Here is a 17,758-nt window from a genome sequence, read left to right as displayed (position 1 = left end):
CAAAAGCATTTTTTCTTCCTGTTGTTGCTAGCATTTATGGCCTGTGCAATAAAGATTTATAATTACTGGAAAGAATCAAGGGAGGTGGGAGAAAAACCCTCCCCTTTTTATACCTTTGTAAACTTGCTTTTCTAAGTTATATAAAAAGTATGTGTTTTGTTTAAAACTTTCTCTTTTTTCACTCAATTTCTTTAAAAGCATTTCTGAATGTAATTTTAAAAATGAATGTGGTTCTATTCAAATAAAAGTTTTCGCTTAATGGCTTTTATGCTACCTGTGATAGAGCACCTTCATTTACTCAGTCATACAGTCATTCAGCAGTGTTATGATCTGGTTTTTTTATTACTAAGCAGTATGCAGATCTCCAGCATCTTCCACAAAGGAAAGGGTTGATTTTTTTAACCTTTTTATTTGACATGATTATAAAACATGGGTACTAGACCAGTGTTTTATGACATATTCAGGTATGATTAATAATTTTAGCTATGCTAGTTCCCCCTGAAGATCAATATTATAGAATTTTTCCAGTCACTATTTGAATGGATTTTAATTGAAATTGATTCCCTATAAAGTAATATATTGAAGTGTTTAACAATGATCTTGTGGTCCTTGACATTAAGGAGTTCTGAATTCTAACACAATTCTGAACAGCTGTCAACAAATACTTAATTTTCCTCTATGCAGCCTGAGGATAGTACTCATGAGACACCTGTAATTTTTTTTATTTAAGTGCTAATTCCAGCAGATGACAACATCAATACAGCAGCCACGGTTTTCAATGTGAATATTAATGGAAGTAAGTGGCCAGATAAATGTTTTTTTTCAATAAACCTATTATTCTGTTTGCAGTTCAGTTACAGCTGTGTTGTGTGATCATAACGTATAAGAAGGATGTGGACCTATTAGAACGAGTCCAGAAGAGGGCCACGAGGATGATCAGAGAGCTGGAGCACCTCTCCTATGAAGACAGGCTGGGGGAGTTGGGGTGGTTCAGCCTGGAGAAGAGAAGGCTCCGGGGAGACCTTACAGCGGCCTGCCAGTACCTAAAGGGGGCCTACAGGAAAGCTGGGGAGGGACTCTTTGTCAGGGGCTGTAGGGATAGGACAAGGGTAATGGCTTTAAACTGAAACAGGCTACATTCAGATTAGATATAAGGCAGAAATTCTTCACTCAGAGGGTGATGAGGCACTGGCACAGGCTGCCCAGAGAAGCTGTGGATGCCCCATCCCCGGATGTGTTCAAGGCCAGGCTGGATGGGGCTTTGGGCAACCTGGTCTGGTGGGAGGTGTCCCTGCCCATGGCAGGGGGCTGGAACTGGGTGATCTTTAAGGTCCCTTCCAACCCGAGCCATTCTATGAATATTGAAATGTGTACTGTTATGCGTAGTTTTACATTCACAGAATTTTCAAAGTTTTTACCAGTAAAAAAATGACTCCCAGTCACCTGTCTTATTAAAAATTACCTGTGTGAAGAAAGGACGCATTGTGAAAATCTGCAGTTCCTTACAGAACTCAGGTGTCATCTCTAAGGCCATTGAGTAAGTCTTTGTCTTTCTCAGTATATGAGTAAAGGGTTGAGTTTTAGGCTGTGCATGCATGGCAATGCCATACAGTTCTGAAGCTCCTCAACCGCGCTAAGGTTTCACCCACATCCTACAGCTTATTCTCAGTTATCCACATAGTTAGAAAATGAGTTAGTTTACATACTCTTGGCTTGTACCACTGATGTCCACCTGAAGACAACCTCATTAGAAAACATCTGGGCTTAGGAGTGCTCACTTGGTTTTATATCCAGACAGCCCGATACGAAATGTCAGGACTCTGACCAGGCACACTCATTATACAAGAGAGCTGGAGCTCATCCTCAGGAACTATAGGGAAAGCATGGTAAAGGCTTTCGTATGTGAACAAGAAAGCACGTCAAGGTTCCCCTTCAAGCTTGAGAGCAGTCTGAAGGCATATACATTGACATGGTTGTAGAGCTTTGAGCTCTCTCCACTAGAAATAGGATTCAGGTCTTCCCAGTCAGTTCATCTGGGACACCCAGCTGCCATCAGCTGGCCTTTGATGCCGTGAGGTGCATTTGAAGCCACTTCAACACTGTGTCTTGAAACAAATAATTTTGCCTTGTCCTTTACTGAGACCAGTTAGGAAGCTTTGCTGGCAATAACATCAGTCAACAGACTCCAAAGTTCAGTTCGTGTTTTCTGTGTTGAGGGAGCACTGTTGTGTAGGATTTTCAGGAGATGGGTTTTGAGAGAAAGACGAGGAAAAAAAAAAGGTTTTGCAAAGCAAAAAGAAGGGGTTATTTCTAACTGATTATGTCTTTGTTCAGGGAGCAGTAATGCAAAACTTGTGTTATTAAAATGTGTTCTCCAAAGTCCTCTAAACAGTATGTTTTTTTCTTTTATTTTCTCTTCAGCATATGTCAGAGGTAGAGATGGAGGGGGAATAGTAATCACATTTCCTTCTTTCTTTAAAGTGTTAGCTCACTCCAGCCTTTTCAAGAAACAAAGAGGAAAGGCTTCTTTCTAATGCTATTTCTTTTCGTTTTTCATTCCTTTACGATCTCCTGAGTAACTGAGGATTGTTGTTAAAGTTGGGCCAAGAGATTAATATCTACTGCTCTAGTTTTCTTTCGCTGGTTTCCCCTCAGCCTAAGTGTTTGAAGGGCTGATTAGACTGCAGTTGATTGGTGAGGAATTTCTTCAGCTTGTTCCAGAGAGCGTAGTTATGTGAAATGCTATTCAGCCATGCCTTGTGATTTTCTGTCATAAGGTGCCAAGATGGTCCAGCCGCATTTAAAGACTCCTGGATGCCGGAAGAAGCAATCAGCGTTATCTTAGACAATGGACTGGCTTTTAAAAGTGTCAGGCAATTAAGGATGCAGATAGACCTTTGCAAATTCCCTAAGCTCATCACTCCCCCGGTGTCACGGCGGTTACAATTCTTGGTCCAAACTTGAAAGACTTTTTGAAGCAAACCATTTTTCACATGAAAGGGACAGGAAAAGGAAGGGAGGGATAGTCCTACCTCCACAGTTCCACTGACAAATCTGCTGTCACCTGCGGAGTTTCTGAATGCATCGTTCTCTAGGCTCATGAATTACCTTAATGTGTCCAGCATTGCAGCTGCCATCCGTTCTGGTGGAGCTGTTGGCTGTGACACTAATCACCGATACTGTTGACTTTTGTAGATCTCTACTTAAACCTGGATCATAGTTTTTGAGGATCATGGAAAATAGCCAGCCCTTACAGCCCATCAAGGTAACAAATGTCTTTTTGCTGGGTTGTATCTTCTTAAAATGAGATATCTATGAGTTTTTTTGTCTTTTTTTTCTAGAAATCTGTCTTTTAGGTGTAGAGGGTTTTTTAGCTGTTGCTGTGAAAATAGCATTTTATTTTCTTCTAATCCTAATAAGCTCTTTTTTAGAGTGAATTATTGTTGTTTACTGATGCTTGCTAGAACTCTTTGTTGATAAGTTCTCTTTCTCCCTTCTTAAATATCAGCTGCTGTGTTAAGCACTAAAACGTGTGATTGTTGCTTTGTCAGCAACTCATGTTTTCCTTTATTATACTGTTACTGCTGTTCTTGAGATCTCTTTGGTTCTCTCTAATAATGGGACCTGCCACTGTGGGAATTTTACTTCTACATGGTTTAACTGATCACATGATAATTCTAGTATAACAATTTGTTTTACAAGTTTATTCCATGTTTTCTCTTGATTCAAATGATCAGAACCCAGGGTGTTTAGATGAGGAACATTAAACAGATGCCGGGACCAGATAAAATGAATCCTTTTATCATGGATATCTCTAAGAATTAGGAGCACCTGATGCTAGTGTCTTCTTTAAGTTTCTGCTGCTTATAATTAATGTGGATAAGGTCTTTGAGAAAGTCTTCAGATGATTCAAAACTTGGTCCATACTCTTCATGCACACAATCTGTATCAATTCTAATGCAGTGAGCATATAGCAAGAGTAGTTACTGAGAAGAATACAAATCTATGTCTACCACCAGCTCCAGGTTGGTTTTATCCAAATAATCTCCCTTTGAAAATATGAGACCTCAACTTTGCTCTTGGTTCTATGAGGGCAAATGAAGGAGTAATGCTCCATTGATTTTGGTGAAATGTGAAACTAGTTAAAATGAGAAGAAGATCAACCCCATTTTTCCTCTGCAGCATGAGACTATAAAGCCCATTCAGATCAATGAAGGGTACCGATGACTCTGCTGACCTCTGGATCAAATCCATAACCCTTTTTAGTAACTTAATTAAAACCACAAATACAGAAGCATAAGTGTTCTGTTCTTTAAGTCAGCATACGTCTTTCTAAAACTGAAAAATATCATGATCCCTTGCCAATTTTATTATATCAAAAATACAGTTTTGATGTGTTGTTCTCTTTATAAACTTTTTCTTAGCTATTTCCTACCTGGTCTCAAATTTTCTTTTGATGATGCTCACTACCTATGTTATTTGAAATCCTAATTTCATAATCACCGATGAAAATAAAAACCACAAAACCTGTTTTGTATCTTATTTTTCTAGCCAAAAGTTAGGTGTCTATTTGAAGTCATTGCTCACATTTCTCAAGTAATCAATGAAGAGTGATAGCCACCTCCAGAGATAATCTGTGCCTTTCTAAAACAGATGCCCACGATAGGTACAATGCATTGCCCTCTGGAGGCTCTTTCCTTCGTCAGCTGGAGGCCTAGCCATCTAATTTGGGTTAGATAAAAATGAATAGAGGAAAAGCAAGGCAGTAGATTTTGCCATTTTTTGCTTCTCAGTGTGAAGTATATAACAAGTGACATTACCTACTTTTAATTTGCCACCGATCTTCCACTGCCTTAGTATATTAATTTTTCTGCCGTTATCTGTACCTGTTAGCAGCATTTGGTTATGCTATACCCTTAAATTGATTTATTTTTTTTTTGCTACAATTCATAGCGTCATCTTTCACATCCTATTACTTTCTGTGAAGAATTTTTCACCTGAGCTAACTGCTGCTCGCTGGTAGTAAAATTAAAGCGCCAACCAAAAAGGCTAAAATAAATAAATTACAAGTTCTGGGTTAAGGGGTTTCGGTGTGGTTTTCTTACTTGTAATTTAAATGTTCCTTTAGTATGAATCAGTGATGGACTCATTTTATAAACTGTCCTGGGTTATAAATTACCTGTGCTTTGGCAATTTCTCTTGACTGTGAGTTCTTTAATAACTAGGGTTAGACAGGTCCTGTCCTCTGAGCTCCTCCTCTTATCTGGATGTGGTTGAGCCTGATACAAACAGTAAACCATTAGTATTATTTTAGGATTGTGGCTTTTCTTGCCTCTCTGAAGGTGGTTCGAGTCGTGCACATGAAGGCCAGGACCAGGCTGAGAGCTCCAGCCAAAGTGCTCATTGGGAACTTAACTTTTTGCTTTGTAATTCACAAAAGTTGCTGAAAACTTTTTCCTTTCATGTAATTCATATGGGCAATGAAGGTGTAAGTCTCTTGAAAGCCGTGAACTGCATAGTTTGAATTAAATAGAAAGACTGGTAAAACCTATCCAAAAATGACTCAAAATAATAACACAGAAGAATGACTGGAAAACCAAGCTTTTTCATACTTCTTTTGTTTGTGCTTTCTGTGTCTCCCTTGAAGCTCTTTTGCATTCTCATGCAGCTTGTTCATTTTATTGAATGCTAAAGCCTTTTACCATCTGCCAAAAGGTTTTATTTTGGGGTTTCCTCTCATGTGGGAGGGTGGTTTCCTCCTTCCCTTCGTGCTAGTTTCATTGCTATCTTTAGGACTCCGAGCCTACTGGAGACCTTCCTGTCTCCCTTTTATTACATATTCTCATCCTTCCTTGCTGAAAGTTCCTGCCCCCGGGGGCAAAGAATAAAACGAGAACTGAAGCTGCCTTTTTGAGCTGCCTGGCTGATGCGGGCGGCTTTTGTTTTAAAGGCAGGAGTCTGGTTCCTGGAGTGCAGGTCTGAGCGCACTCGGTAGAAAAACTCCCTGGTGGGGGTGTTTTGAGGAACGGTCCCTGCACAAAGGTGTGTGCAACTGCCCAGTGCTTCGGCTGCAGGTTTAATGGGCTTCTCAAAAAGAACAATGTAACTGCAGCATTTTCTCTAAAAGCAGTTTACTCATCTCTATTTATTAGGCTTTTAGCTCCACACAGGACCCCAACCTGCTCTGCCACTGTTAGGACATCCGCAGCCTTTTCGTTTCTCCCTTATGTGGGAACTTCCAGATGTTTATTTTCTTCTATGAACATATTGATTTCCTATCTTTACTTTTCTTCTGCTGTAGAGAAAAAGAAATTTGAGGTGTTATATTTGGAGTGATAGAACTGCTTTTTTTTTTTTTTTTAATCCTGGGAACAAAATAAAGTAGATGGCAGCCTGGACTTTTTCAGCATGAGGTAGTAATAGGACTGTAATGTCATTTTATTTGTGATTAGCTCATCTCTTGGACGCTGAGGTTTTCTAATCTCTCTCCTTCCATCATCACCCAGCTCTCTTTAAAGCTCTATCCTCCTTCAGTTTATTTACTCTCCTTCTATAATTGAGAACTTTATTGTTGATCACCGTGAAAAATTGTCAGTGCTTAAAAATAAATGATCCATCTCCCATCTCCTCAGCGCGTCTAGTTTTTATGGCTGGAGGAATCTATTGAAAGCTTGAGCTGGGGATGAGGATGTCCCAGAGCGTTACCTAAATGTCTGATCTACAAATGAAAAGGGATGCTGGGATTTCTGTTCAGGAAAGTGCCAATAAAGCTGCCCATTTTTAGGCACTGGGCATTTTAATGACATTCACTTCAAAACTCCAGCTACAGCATTGTACAGAGAGGTCAGCGGGGCCCATTTCTAACAGCAGAATTGTGCAAACTTAGCACAGCAGACTGGGATGGCATCCTCCTGAAAATAAGAGGGCTGTGTGAAAAAAAAAAAAATCAAGCAGGAGGAGACACATACTTCTACATTTAGAAAGCAAGATTTTTAAATCTTTTTATATTTGGAAAGGACAGCAGTCTCACTGAATTTGATAAGGGAAGAGGAAAAAAATGTTTCCAATGGACATACATCACCCAGGGTTTGTATGTCCGAGCAAAGACAGCTTTCCATGTTCTCTCTGTCACACGCATGCACACACACTTTAATTGGATAAGAACATAAACAGTAAATTAAGGATATGATTAAAAATTTAACAGCCACTGCAGAAACCATCAATAGTAAGTGCTTATTAACTTACGTATAACAGCGTGCTGGTGTGATAGCTTCAAATTGGCTGCTGAAACTGATTTGCAGCAAATAGGGCTGGCTTTCCAAAAGGATATTTCTGGGTTTCACTAATCAGACCCTCAGCTTTAATTACATGTTTTGTTCCTTCACGATTTTTGTCGGCCTTTTTAAGAAACTGATAATATGCATGAGTTCCTTGAACTACAGTGGGCGATATGCTTAATCCATCACCTTTGATGCTTAGCAGACTGAGACAGTAAAGGTCCAATCCCTCTTTGCTCGACCTCGTACATTGCAAGACTTCTGTAATTTACCCCCCATCTCCATCCCCTTTTTCTGCAGGGCTTCACCAGAGCCTCTACGCATTCTGCAGCCCACTGTGCTGGCTGTTTGTTTTTGTACGTGCTGAATGATAAGCTGAAGGTCGAAGCTGCTTTACACATCTGAGATCCGCGTTTACACCTGTGATGTGCAGAGCAGCTCCATCTGGCACTGCACGGCAGAAGCTGCGGTTTTTGGATCGGGAACTCCTCCCGCCCCACAACCCCTTCCCAGCCCATCTCCTCATATTTATGCCCTACTCTCTTGCATGACCTGCATGTGGAGTCAGAGGACAAGGTGTTTGGCCGTTTGCTTCATTACAGTCAGTGTGGTTTTGACCTAGACCAAGTCATTCTCAGTAGGACTGTTACAGCCTGAATTCAATGCTGACAGCTCGATGTTAGCCTTAAATATTTAGGGAAAAGTTGAAACAAGGTTAAAGACCTCTCAACATTGGGACTAATCTGACAGGGCTGAGCAAAGCAGGATCTTTTCCAGTGAGCTCTGTCTTCTTGGAGGTTTGATTTTCAGATGGGTTGGATAATATCTATGTGTGACCGATATGTGGGACAAAAGAGCTTTCCTGTTCTTGTTTCCTGCCTGCATGTGGCTAACACTGTGTGCTGCTCGCTACAGAACACAGCTGAGCTTTGTGCTTGTTACGTGGGTCTCCTAGGTTCATTTAGGCTGGGCATGTTCTTCCCTCTTTTCTCCTGCCAGTCAAAAGTGAGAAATGAATGGACGTTACTTGAGTTACAGATCTATACAGCCAGCTCGACATCAGTGTGTTGTATATATCCTGCAAGAAACCTTTATTTTAATTCTTCCTTCAGGTGTGTCCCCTGAACATCTGCCAAAATCCTTGTATGTGGCTGAAGGTGGCTAAAACATGGCTTTTGTTGAAACATGGCTGGGAGATGATTTTTCTAAGAAAGTAGTGGACATGAATACACCAGGTCTGAGATGCAGCTGCTGAAAGCCATGGCAGAAGCCAGGATGTGAGGTTACATGCACCCAGGATGTGTTCCACTCTTGCTTTCTGTGCTTTGTTTCCTGACTTTGCTGCAGCCATTCTCATGTAGTTGCATCCTTTTCCAAACTACTAATTCTCAGTCTGCGGAGAGCAGGGAGTAGAAGCCAAGGGCACACAACATGCCCAGCTGGAGCACAGGAAACAAGGTTGGAAACCCTCTGGCTTAAAGTGGTAGAGCTGAATTGCTGTCAGCAGCAGAGGGAAGCCTCTCCAAAATGGTCTCGAGTGTACAAAATACTGCAGGGAGCAATTCCTTTTCTTCTCTGTGTCCCGAAGAACAGATGGATCTGACATGTTTATTGCCTTAAGCTGTCTTGTTGTATCAGCACATCAGATCTAGGTGCTTGACAGATGTGCCAAACAAAAAACAAAATTCATCCATGCCCACTTCTGTGGGTTTTAAACATCTCTAATTCTTATTTAGAACTATTGTCTTTATTGCTCAACTTACCCCGTGTATAAATAAGGAGGTATTTTCATTTAAAATAAAGGGAAAACAGAGGCAAATAAACTGTTACAATCACAAACTGATCTTGTGAGCTTTAAAAGCAACATTAGGCATCTTCAGCTTTTTGGTTCAGAGCTGTGTCTGAAGTAGGAAAAATGTCAAACTCAATGCAGAGAGCCAGGATGAACCATACTGGTAGCAGTGAAGCAAGATTTTGTACAAGTTACAGCTTGAATAGCCTGAATTTTCAAAAACTGTGTTACAATTGCAAAAGCATGAAATGAAAACTATACGAAACCAGTGATGTGTTTGCTCAGAAGTTCTTGCAACAGAGCCCTATACCAAAAGCTGATTAATTCACATCTACCCCTCTGTCACTTCTTCCCCTCAGCACACACTTGGACTCTATGGAGGATGAAGCAATGACTGTTTTCTGGGTGGTTTTATGCAGCAAGGACTCTTGCAGTTTTTAATCCTTTCTCTTTTTTAAAAAAGTCAAAGAACTAAAAACTGTGATCAAACACTGCAGTATTTCCAACAGTTGCAAATTGTGTAGTGCAAAGTGGGTATAAAATATTTACTGTGATTTTTAAATTAAAACTGTGCTGCATATTTACTTTTTTAAAGAGAAGTACATTGGATTTATTTGAACTTCAGACAGCAGAGTAACCTTAGACCTTACAGATTCCTGTAGTTACTTCAATTCGTATTTTTCAGCATCTAGCAGGGAATATTTGCTGCTGAAATACAAAGGAAGTCGAGACAACCGAACTGGTGAAAGTCGCTGGTTAAACACCTGTTGTTGAAGTGCTAAGCTCTTTTTTGACTTCTGCAGGTGCAAAGATAATATCTTTTTCATGTTTATTCAGCTATTTCAATTCAGTGACTAGTTCATTCAAAGGTAAGAAACCACTTGGGATGAAAAAAAAAAGCTGAAAAGCTTATTTTGCTTTTAAACTTTAAACAAAACCTATGCAGTGGAGATAGCATCTACCAGTTCTGAGATGTTGAGAAATATGGTAACCAGAAGTAAGACATTCAGTTCACCAAGTGAAGATAATGTTCCTTGCTTAATAAGACGGCTTACTTAAAGTGTAATGATAAGCTTAGTTTTGCCTTGATTATGTAGTGTATTTAGAAAATACTGTTCTTCAGCATTTTCACTGAACTTCACTTTTACACCCTAAGATCTATTTTACAACTAGAGGTTAAAATGAATCCAAAATAATAAAAAACAAAAGCAAAACCAAACCAAACAAACAACCCAAAACCTTAGTGTTGCCTATCATTACTAATGACCAAGTATAACAAGAATGTAAGCAATGAAAATCAATCAAGAGTTGTGTATAGAAGTACTAATCATGTGAATAAATACGTGTAGGTTGTGTTAACTGAAAAAGAAATGCCATGTTTACTTATTGATACATGCTATGTTCAAATTTAGATCAACATCCTGACAAGCTCAGTGTTACTTTGCTGCCCACAAGCTTAGGACGAGTAGTTTCTGCATTTTTCTACTTAACAGAAATATTGATAGGAAAGGCCCAAGGGGTAAGGAGCGTTTTAACTATCAAGGAGTATTAATAGAACACAGTTTTATGGGGATCACGGAGGAGACAAGTCAACTCTTGTGGTTTAGAAGCCCAGGCACATGAAGGACAAGGAGGAGCCAACGTGGGTTTACTGAGGGCAAACCAGCCCTGTTTACTTCTGTGATGAGGAGTTACGAGGAGCAGTGCATGTTGTAGAACTTGACTTTAGCAAGGCTTTTGACATGGTCTCCCACAGAGGCCTTATACCCAAATTGCTGAGATATGGACAGGATAATTAGTAACGTAGATGGAGAATCATCTATACTGTTAGGCTCATAGAGTTGTAATTAGTGGCATAAAGTGAGGATGAAACAGGGTGCTCACTTAGAGAGTTGTAGGGTGATGCCACATGTGGGGGTGTACTCGGTGTGCTGGAGGGCAGCACTGCCACTCAGTGGGACGTGGGCACTCTGGAGAAGCGTGCTGACATAGACCTTAGGAAGTTCAGCCAACACAAAGAGTGCTGCCTCCGGAGGCAACAACCCCCTGCACCAGTACAAGCTGAGGGCCAATGTCCAGGGAGCCAGCTAAAGAAGACCCTGGGCATTGGAAAACAACTTGAATATGAAGCAGCAGTGTGCCCTTGTTGCAAAGGACAGCAACATACTGGGCTGTACAAGCAGCAGTGAGGCCAGCAGGTCAACGGAACCGATTGTTCCCTTCCCTTTGGTGCTGGTGAGACTAAATCTTGAAGATTCTGTGCAGTTTGGGGCTCTCCAGTACAAGAAAAACGTTGACGGATTGGAGCAAGTCAATGGACAGTCAGTGGATGGTGGAGCAGGCCCAGAGAAGATGTGGATGTCCATCCTTGTAGATAACCCAGACTTGACTGGACACAGCCCTGCGCAACCTACTTTAACACTAACCCTGCTCTAAGCAAGACTTCCAGAGGTACCGTCCATGCTGCGTGGCTCTGTGCTTTGAGAGAAGCCAATGTGTGAGCGAATAGTCCGATTTCCCTTTATGGGTCGCTGTAGGAAAAGTAGGAGCCATGAGAGGTGTTTTGTGTAACTTGCTTTAGGCATCTACCGTGGAGTAATTTGAATCTGGCTGTGGGAGGTCCTGATCTCTTCCCCAGAATGACATGCTGGGTGGATAGATGCCTGCCCTTGGTCAAGTGAGTCTTGTCTAGGCTGTCTAGTAGGAATTAACATCTAAAGAGGGTTGCTTTTGTTTCTGAGGGCAAAGTAATTTACTTTATGCTATATTCTTAGTCATCAGAAAGAAGTGGTTAAGAATTTGAAGGCAGAAAGCAAAGTGAGTGAAAATGATCACAAAACAAAAGGGTTTCTGATCTGAAGGAAAGAAAAAATGAGTAAAAGCAGCTGAATAATGTCAAAGGACTTTAAAAGAGCTGGTTTCTTTGAACCTTGGAATAGATAGGTGAGGGTTGGAAGGGAGGGAAAAGAAAGTTCAAGGTAACTGATGGGTTTTTGAAGGAAAAGATGCTACAGACATGGCAGCATGGCAGCCCATTGAAGGAGGCAGACACAAAATATCACAACTACTTCAGGACCTCAGCAATTACTTGAAAATCAGGAATGGGAGTAGGAGAATGCTTTACAAAGCGGAAACAAAATAAAAGATGGCACAAACACCTGGTTTAATGAGTTGCATAAGGGAAATATGAAGGAAATGATTAGAGTTCTGTTACTCTAAGACAGGGAAGGGAAAGCTGATCACAAAGAGGAGGGTGAACATTTCAGCTTTTCTTGGATTCAGTTTTCCAAAATGAGTTAATCATGATGGGGTGCTTGGGACTGTTAACTTTACTAGAGGATAAGGAAAACAAGCTGGAATAGGGAAAGAGATGTTAAATATATATGGAGGTAAGTTAGATGCAGGCATCGGTGTCTGAGGAAATTGACCCTGAGTACCTGGGAGTCAGATGAAACCATCCCAGAGCTGTTGGCTTTTATCTTTAAAACTTGTGAAGGTTGAGGAAGGGCAAACTTAAACATTTGAACTGAGGAAGCCTGTCAGCTTAACTTTGATACATGGTGAAATGCTGCAGCAAATTATTAATCAATCTCTAAACACCTAGAGGATAATAAGCTGATAGAAAAACAGCCAGTGTGGATTTGTTTAAAAAAAAAAGTGTCAAACCTCTCTAATTTCCTTTCTGAATGGAATAAGAGGTGTATAAAAAAGGGAAGTAGTAAGTATGTCTTTACTTTAGCAAGGCTTTTGACAGTATTGCGGATAGCCATGTGGCCTTCTTACAAGTAAACAGGGAAAAATCATCTGGGTGAAATGACTGTGAGGTAGGTGAAGAGCTGGTTGAAGTGCTGTGTTCAAAGACTAGTTACTGTTTTCTTGTTAAATGGGGAAAGGAGCCTGAAGTGCAGTTCTGCTATATTCTGCCCTCGGTCGGGTGCTGGTCATTATTTGCAATAATATCTCAGACAATGGACTGGAGAACACAGTGGTAAGGGACTATCAGCTCTAACAGGCTTTGGGCATTTCGGAGGGCAGGTTTAGAGTCCAAAGTAATTCTGATGAAATGCAGAAATGGCTGAAATGAGTGAGGTGAGTATTAAGCAAATAGCAAGTACTGAGGACTGCGGCAAGGAAGGGAAAGCAAACGTATGAATGCAGATGAGGGATATCTGAGTAAGTAACAGTACCGTGAGAGAGCACGCGGGGCTGGGATATCACACGCTGAACATGAGTCAGCAGCCCAAAACTGCTGGGGAAGAGAATGAGAATGGGGAAGAGCTCAGACTTCAGTCTAAGTGGGAGCCTTGCGTTTAAGCTGTAGGATATCATTAACTCTTCTCTGTTGGCTTGCCGTCTTTCTGCTGGGGTAGTATCCGGAGTGGGCTCCAGGCTGTGAAGCAGTATAGACAAACTGGAAAAGGCCAGACGAGAGTGAGCTGTGGGGTTGAGAAGAGATTTAGAAAAGACCGGTGAGGAAATATTAAAAGAATTGGTTTCGGGATGGAAGGACAAAGTTGGGAAGAGACACAAACATTCAGGTATATTAAAGGATTTGTGATATAAAAGTGATGCTTATCCATGCCCTCTCTCCCTGCCCAAAGGTAAGATGGGAAGTAATTGGTTTAGTTTGCACCTAAGGAGATTTGGGTATTAGAAACTTAGCATAAACATATCACAGAGTGGAGTACTTGGGGGCGTGAGAGTAGAGGTGGGTTATAGGTATGAGGTGTAGGAGTTAGCTGTGAGGATATCCATCTTTGCGTTGGAGTAGAGGGATAGACTAGATGATCTTTTTGAAATCCACTTCAGTTCAACCAGTGGTTCTGCCCACCAAAGGAAAATGCAAATTAAAAATGCAAAACAAAAATAAAAGTGATTTAAACCAAGGATTTCTGTTTGTTAATTTCAATGGTGATTACATTCAGCATTCTAAACATCCCTGGTTTAAATTAATCCCTCATGTTGCAGTGTTAGCATCTTCTATTTATGGAGGTCTTTTACAATGCCTTTTTATGTATTAAAAAATAAATAAATCAGTGTACGCTCCTTGGTGTGATAATCTTTTTGAGCATGAGTTATACAAGTAATGATGAAGAGACTAAGATGTTTGTTCTTAAAACTGTTCTGAGGTATTTGCTTTAATGCCTTAGGTTTTCAGTAAATTGGCTGAAACCATAATGTAAAAACTAGACATCTCTTGAGACAACAATGTTGGAATAAATACAAATTTCTTAAATAGGTAACACTTGCATAAAGAAATATCTCCCCTCTAAAAATAAACTACTCTCCAAAGACACAGCTCATCCATACAGTAACCGTATGCATCTTATTTTATCTGATGCCGTACTGGTGACATTAATTCAATGAGGAGACCAGAATAGGAGCCTGCTAGTTATTTTTCATGTTTGATTTTCTTCTCTATGAATTTAATATAAAGATGGTTATGTTAAGCTAATTATACATTGGCTTTTTATTTTCTGCTGCTGAGTGAAATCATGCAGAAGGATTTTTTTTCCCTTTTCCCTGAAGAATTGAACATTTGACCACAATTACCATTTTTTGCATTAGATAGAACACCTTGCTGTCTGTTACCAAAAGTGATTTACTAGGACATAGGGCGCAGTGTTTGATGAACAGTGTCTGACTGGCCAATGGGACATAAGTAATCACACAATGCAATGCCTGCAGAATCACATTATGTTTGACATTTATTATAAACCCAAACACCTAACTGCAAAATATGACTTAAAAAACAAAAACAAAAAGCACAGATCTTCAAAAGAGAAAAGCCCATAAGGAAACAGAAGTGATTGCTGGAATAAATTTGCTTCTTACAGGAAATCTGTGCTGAACTGAATGACCAAGGGGAAAGCTGCTTTCTCGCCTTTTGCATTCTGCTGTCCCCAGCCCGGCTGCTTCCTGCATGTCTCTCTGCACATATGTGCCACCCACCTGAGGAGGCAAATGGAAATGACTGGTCTCAGGGTGGCACTTTGATCCTTCGAGTTGATTCTGACCAGGAAGATTTCTCGTGTGTAAGAACAGGTTATCCATGCACTCGAGGCTTGTGCCTCGAGTCAGTGTGGGGGGCACACACTCACCCATTGGCACAGAAGCACCATCAGCCACTGAGCACCATTCAACTAGGTGCCAAGCACCTTTCATCTGAGCAAAAAAGATTCTTAACAGCCACTGTTAAAGATGGTTCTGACTGGTGTAATGTATTAACTGTGGGGATGAAAGAGTTAATTCTTTTTCCATCCATAATTTTTTTCTTTGTAGAACCGATTTGACACAGTCTAGCAGGGTGCTGTTATTGAAAAATTGAAGCACCAGGTGTGATTAAATAAGATCACACGTTTCATTCCCTCTTTAATTTCACATCACCCTTCAGCAGCTGTATCCCTTTGCTTTCCTATAGCTGGAGAACGCATTGCATTTATAGCAGGCAGCTTGCTGCATTAGTAACGTGCACCATTGGGCTGTTGTGAATCAAATCTGTTTGTGCACACAAATTATTTATTGTTTGATGGACCGAGTTTATTAATCTGTTTATTTCTCAAGAGTACAAAATACAGGGTGCGTTTGGGTAATGGAGGCAAACCCGGACTGGCTCCCTGGTAGTTCTGGAAGTCCATGCATACAGCAGAACAGGTTTCATTTCACTCTTTGCAGTCACAAAAAGGTAAAGTGTGATGGACTTGGGATCCTGTTTGTGTTCTTACCAGGCATAGGATCTGACCGAGTCTGCTGCTTTGCTGAGATTTCATGGCCTGCCACCAGCACAAGGAGACCACACCACTGCCCCTCTGGTCACAGCGGAGCAGCAATGCTGTCCCTTCATTGCTGGGCCAGAAAGGTGGCACCAGGACCACAATCGCTATTTATAGGTAGAACATGGTGGCAGAAAAAGAAAATGATCACCAGTGGGCTTTTGACTACCCATTGCATTATAATAGTGTTCCTATTAAATATGGTTTGGATTCCTGTAATACTGCTGTTAGTTATTCCAGGCAACATTTCCACTTCCAAACTCTGGTTAGCCTTACTTCTCTGAGGACAAAAGCAAGTCAAGAACAAAGACATTTTCCTTTTCTTTATTTCTTTTTCAAGTCCTCAGAGGAAGGAGGACCCCTCAGAGGGTTTGTTTGCCGTATTCTTAGACTGTTACCTGCTGCACAAATTTGTGTGCATAAGACAAGACCCTGACGCGAGGTGTTCCTGTGCACCTCACCTGTAATTAACCCAAAGAATGGAAGTCTGTTCTGTTGTGCATCAGCGTACGATGTTATGGATTACAGTTGGCATACAGTTCCTGGAAGCACAGTTTTGGGGTTTCTGAAGAGGCCTGCTGTTGTGGTTTTGGCTTTGTTTTCTTTTCCTGCACCTCTGGGGCCGTGCTCTACTGGTTTCCTGCTGTACCCAGTGGTGATACCACACGTTTATACAGCTATCACGTGTCGTGGTACAATATGGTAATACTTCTCAGCAATTTTGAGCACTATTTGAGCATGAAAATGGTTAGAGGATTGTAACACCTGTCCTATGAAGACAGGCCAAGAGAATTGGGGTTGTTTTGCTTGGAGAAGAGAAGGCTCTGGGGAGATCTCATTGCAGTCTTTCAGTAAAGGGGGCGTATAAGAGAGATGGAGAGAGACTTTCTGCCAGGGCCTGTTGTGGTAGGACCGGGGTTAACAGTTTTAACCTAAAAGAAGGGAGAATTATATTAGATATTTGGAATAAATTCGTTACTATGAAGGTGGTGAGGCGCTGGGCCAGGTTGCCCAGCGAAGCTGTGGATGCCCCATCCCTGGAGGTGTTCAAGACCAGGCTGGATGGGGCTTTGGGCAGCCTGGTCTGGTGGGAGGTGTCCCTGCCCATGGCAGGGGGTTGGAACTGGGTGATTGTTAGATGTCCCTTCCTAACCAAACCATTCTGTGATTTTCCTGTCACCTATTTGTACATGTGGGTATATGAGCAGTCTGGCCTGTCCTCCAGCACCCCATCCCTTGTGTAAACAGGCAGTTTTCCTCACCAAGGACTTGTCAAAAATGGATACATCAAATTTAAACAGATGAACTAAACAAGTAAAATAGTACCTGAATACCACAGTGCTCTCATTCCCAAGGGAACAGGCTTTGGTTTGCTTTAGCATTATTCCCACATAAAAGAAAAAAGATGCCAGGGAAAGGCCACAGAGGAGGTTAACAGGTTCTAGGAGGCATCTGGGCCTGCATTTGGGTATAAATAATGCCTGTGAACACCTGTCTCTTCTTAAATTCGATCCTGGAACCAGCACTGGGACCAGCTCCTATGTCTCCTTTTTTAAATCAAGCTCTGCAGATAAAACTGTCAGCCTGTAGTGCAAGGCTGGCCTTAAAACTGAGCTGACATTTATGCAAACATGGCTTAGTTCATGCAGGAAAGGATACTCTTTGATCTGCAGGAGGACAGAAAATAAAACTCCATAAAACTCCAAAGGAAACCATTTTTCTTTTCTTTTCGTTGGTGGAACAGTCTTTGCTGAGATGGAGGAAGCTGCTCTGACCTTTCTCTCCCTGTGTGATACTGACCGAGCGTGACTGTTTCATCAAAAGTGAGGCCAATATCAAATCAATGGTCTGAACTAACTATGCCATTTTTGTGTGTAATTATTGCCATACGCATAAGCAATTCTGTTAATGCAAAC

General features: G+C 41.1%; 1 protein-coding gene across 1 annotated transcript in view; it reads left to right on the top strand.

The window, feature by feature from the left end:
- Positions 1 to 17,758, top strand: part of SAMD12 (sterile alpha motif domain containing 12) — a 159,086-nt gene that overhangs the window by 84,327 nt on the left and 57,001 nt on the right. The window lies entirely within an intron of this gene.

The sequence above is a fragment of the Cygnus atratus genome, chromosome 2 (genome assembly GCF_013377495.2).
Source record: "Cygnus atratus isolate AKBS03 ecotype Queensland, Australia chromosome 2, CAtr_DNAZoo_HiC_assembly, whole genome shotgun sequence".
NCBI classification, from domain to species: domain Eukaryota; kingdom Metazoa; phylum Chordata; class Aves; order Anseriformes; family Anatidae; genus Cygnus; species Cygnus atratus.
Note: the sequence above shows the minus strand (reverse complement) of the source record. Positions and strands in the feature narration are given on the sequence as shown.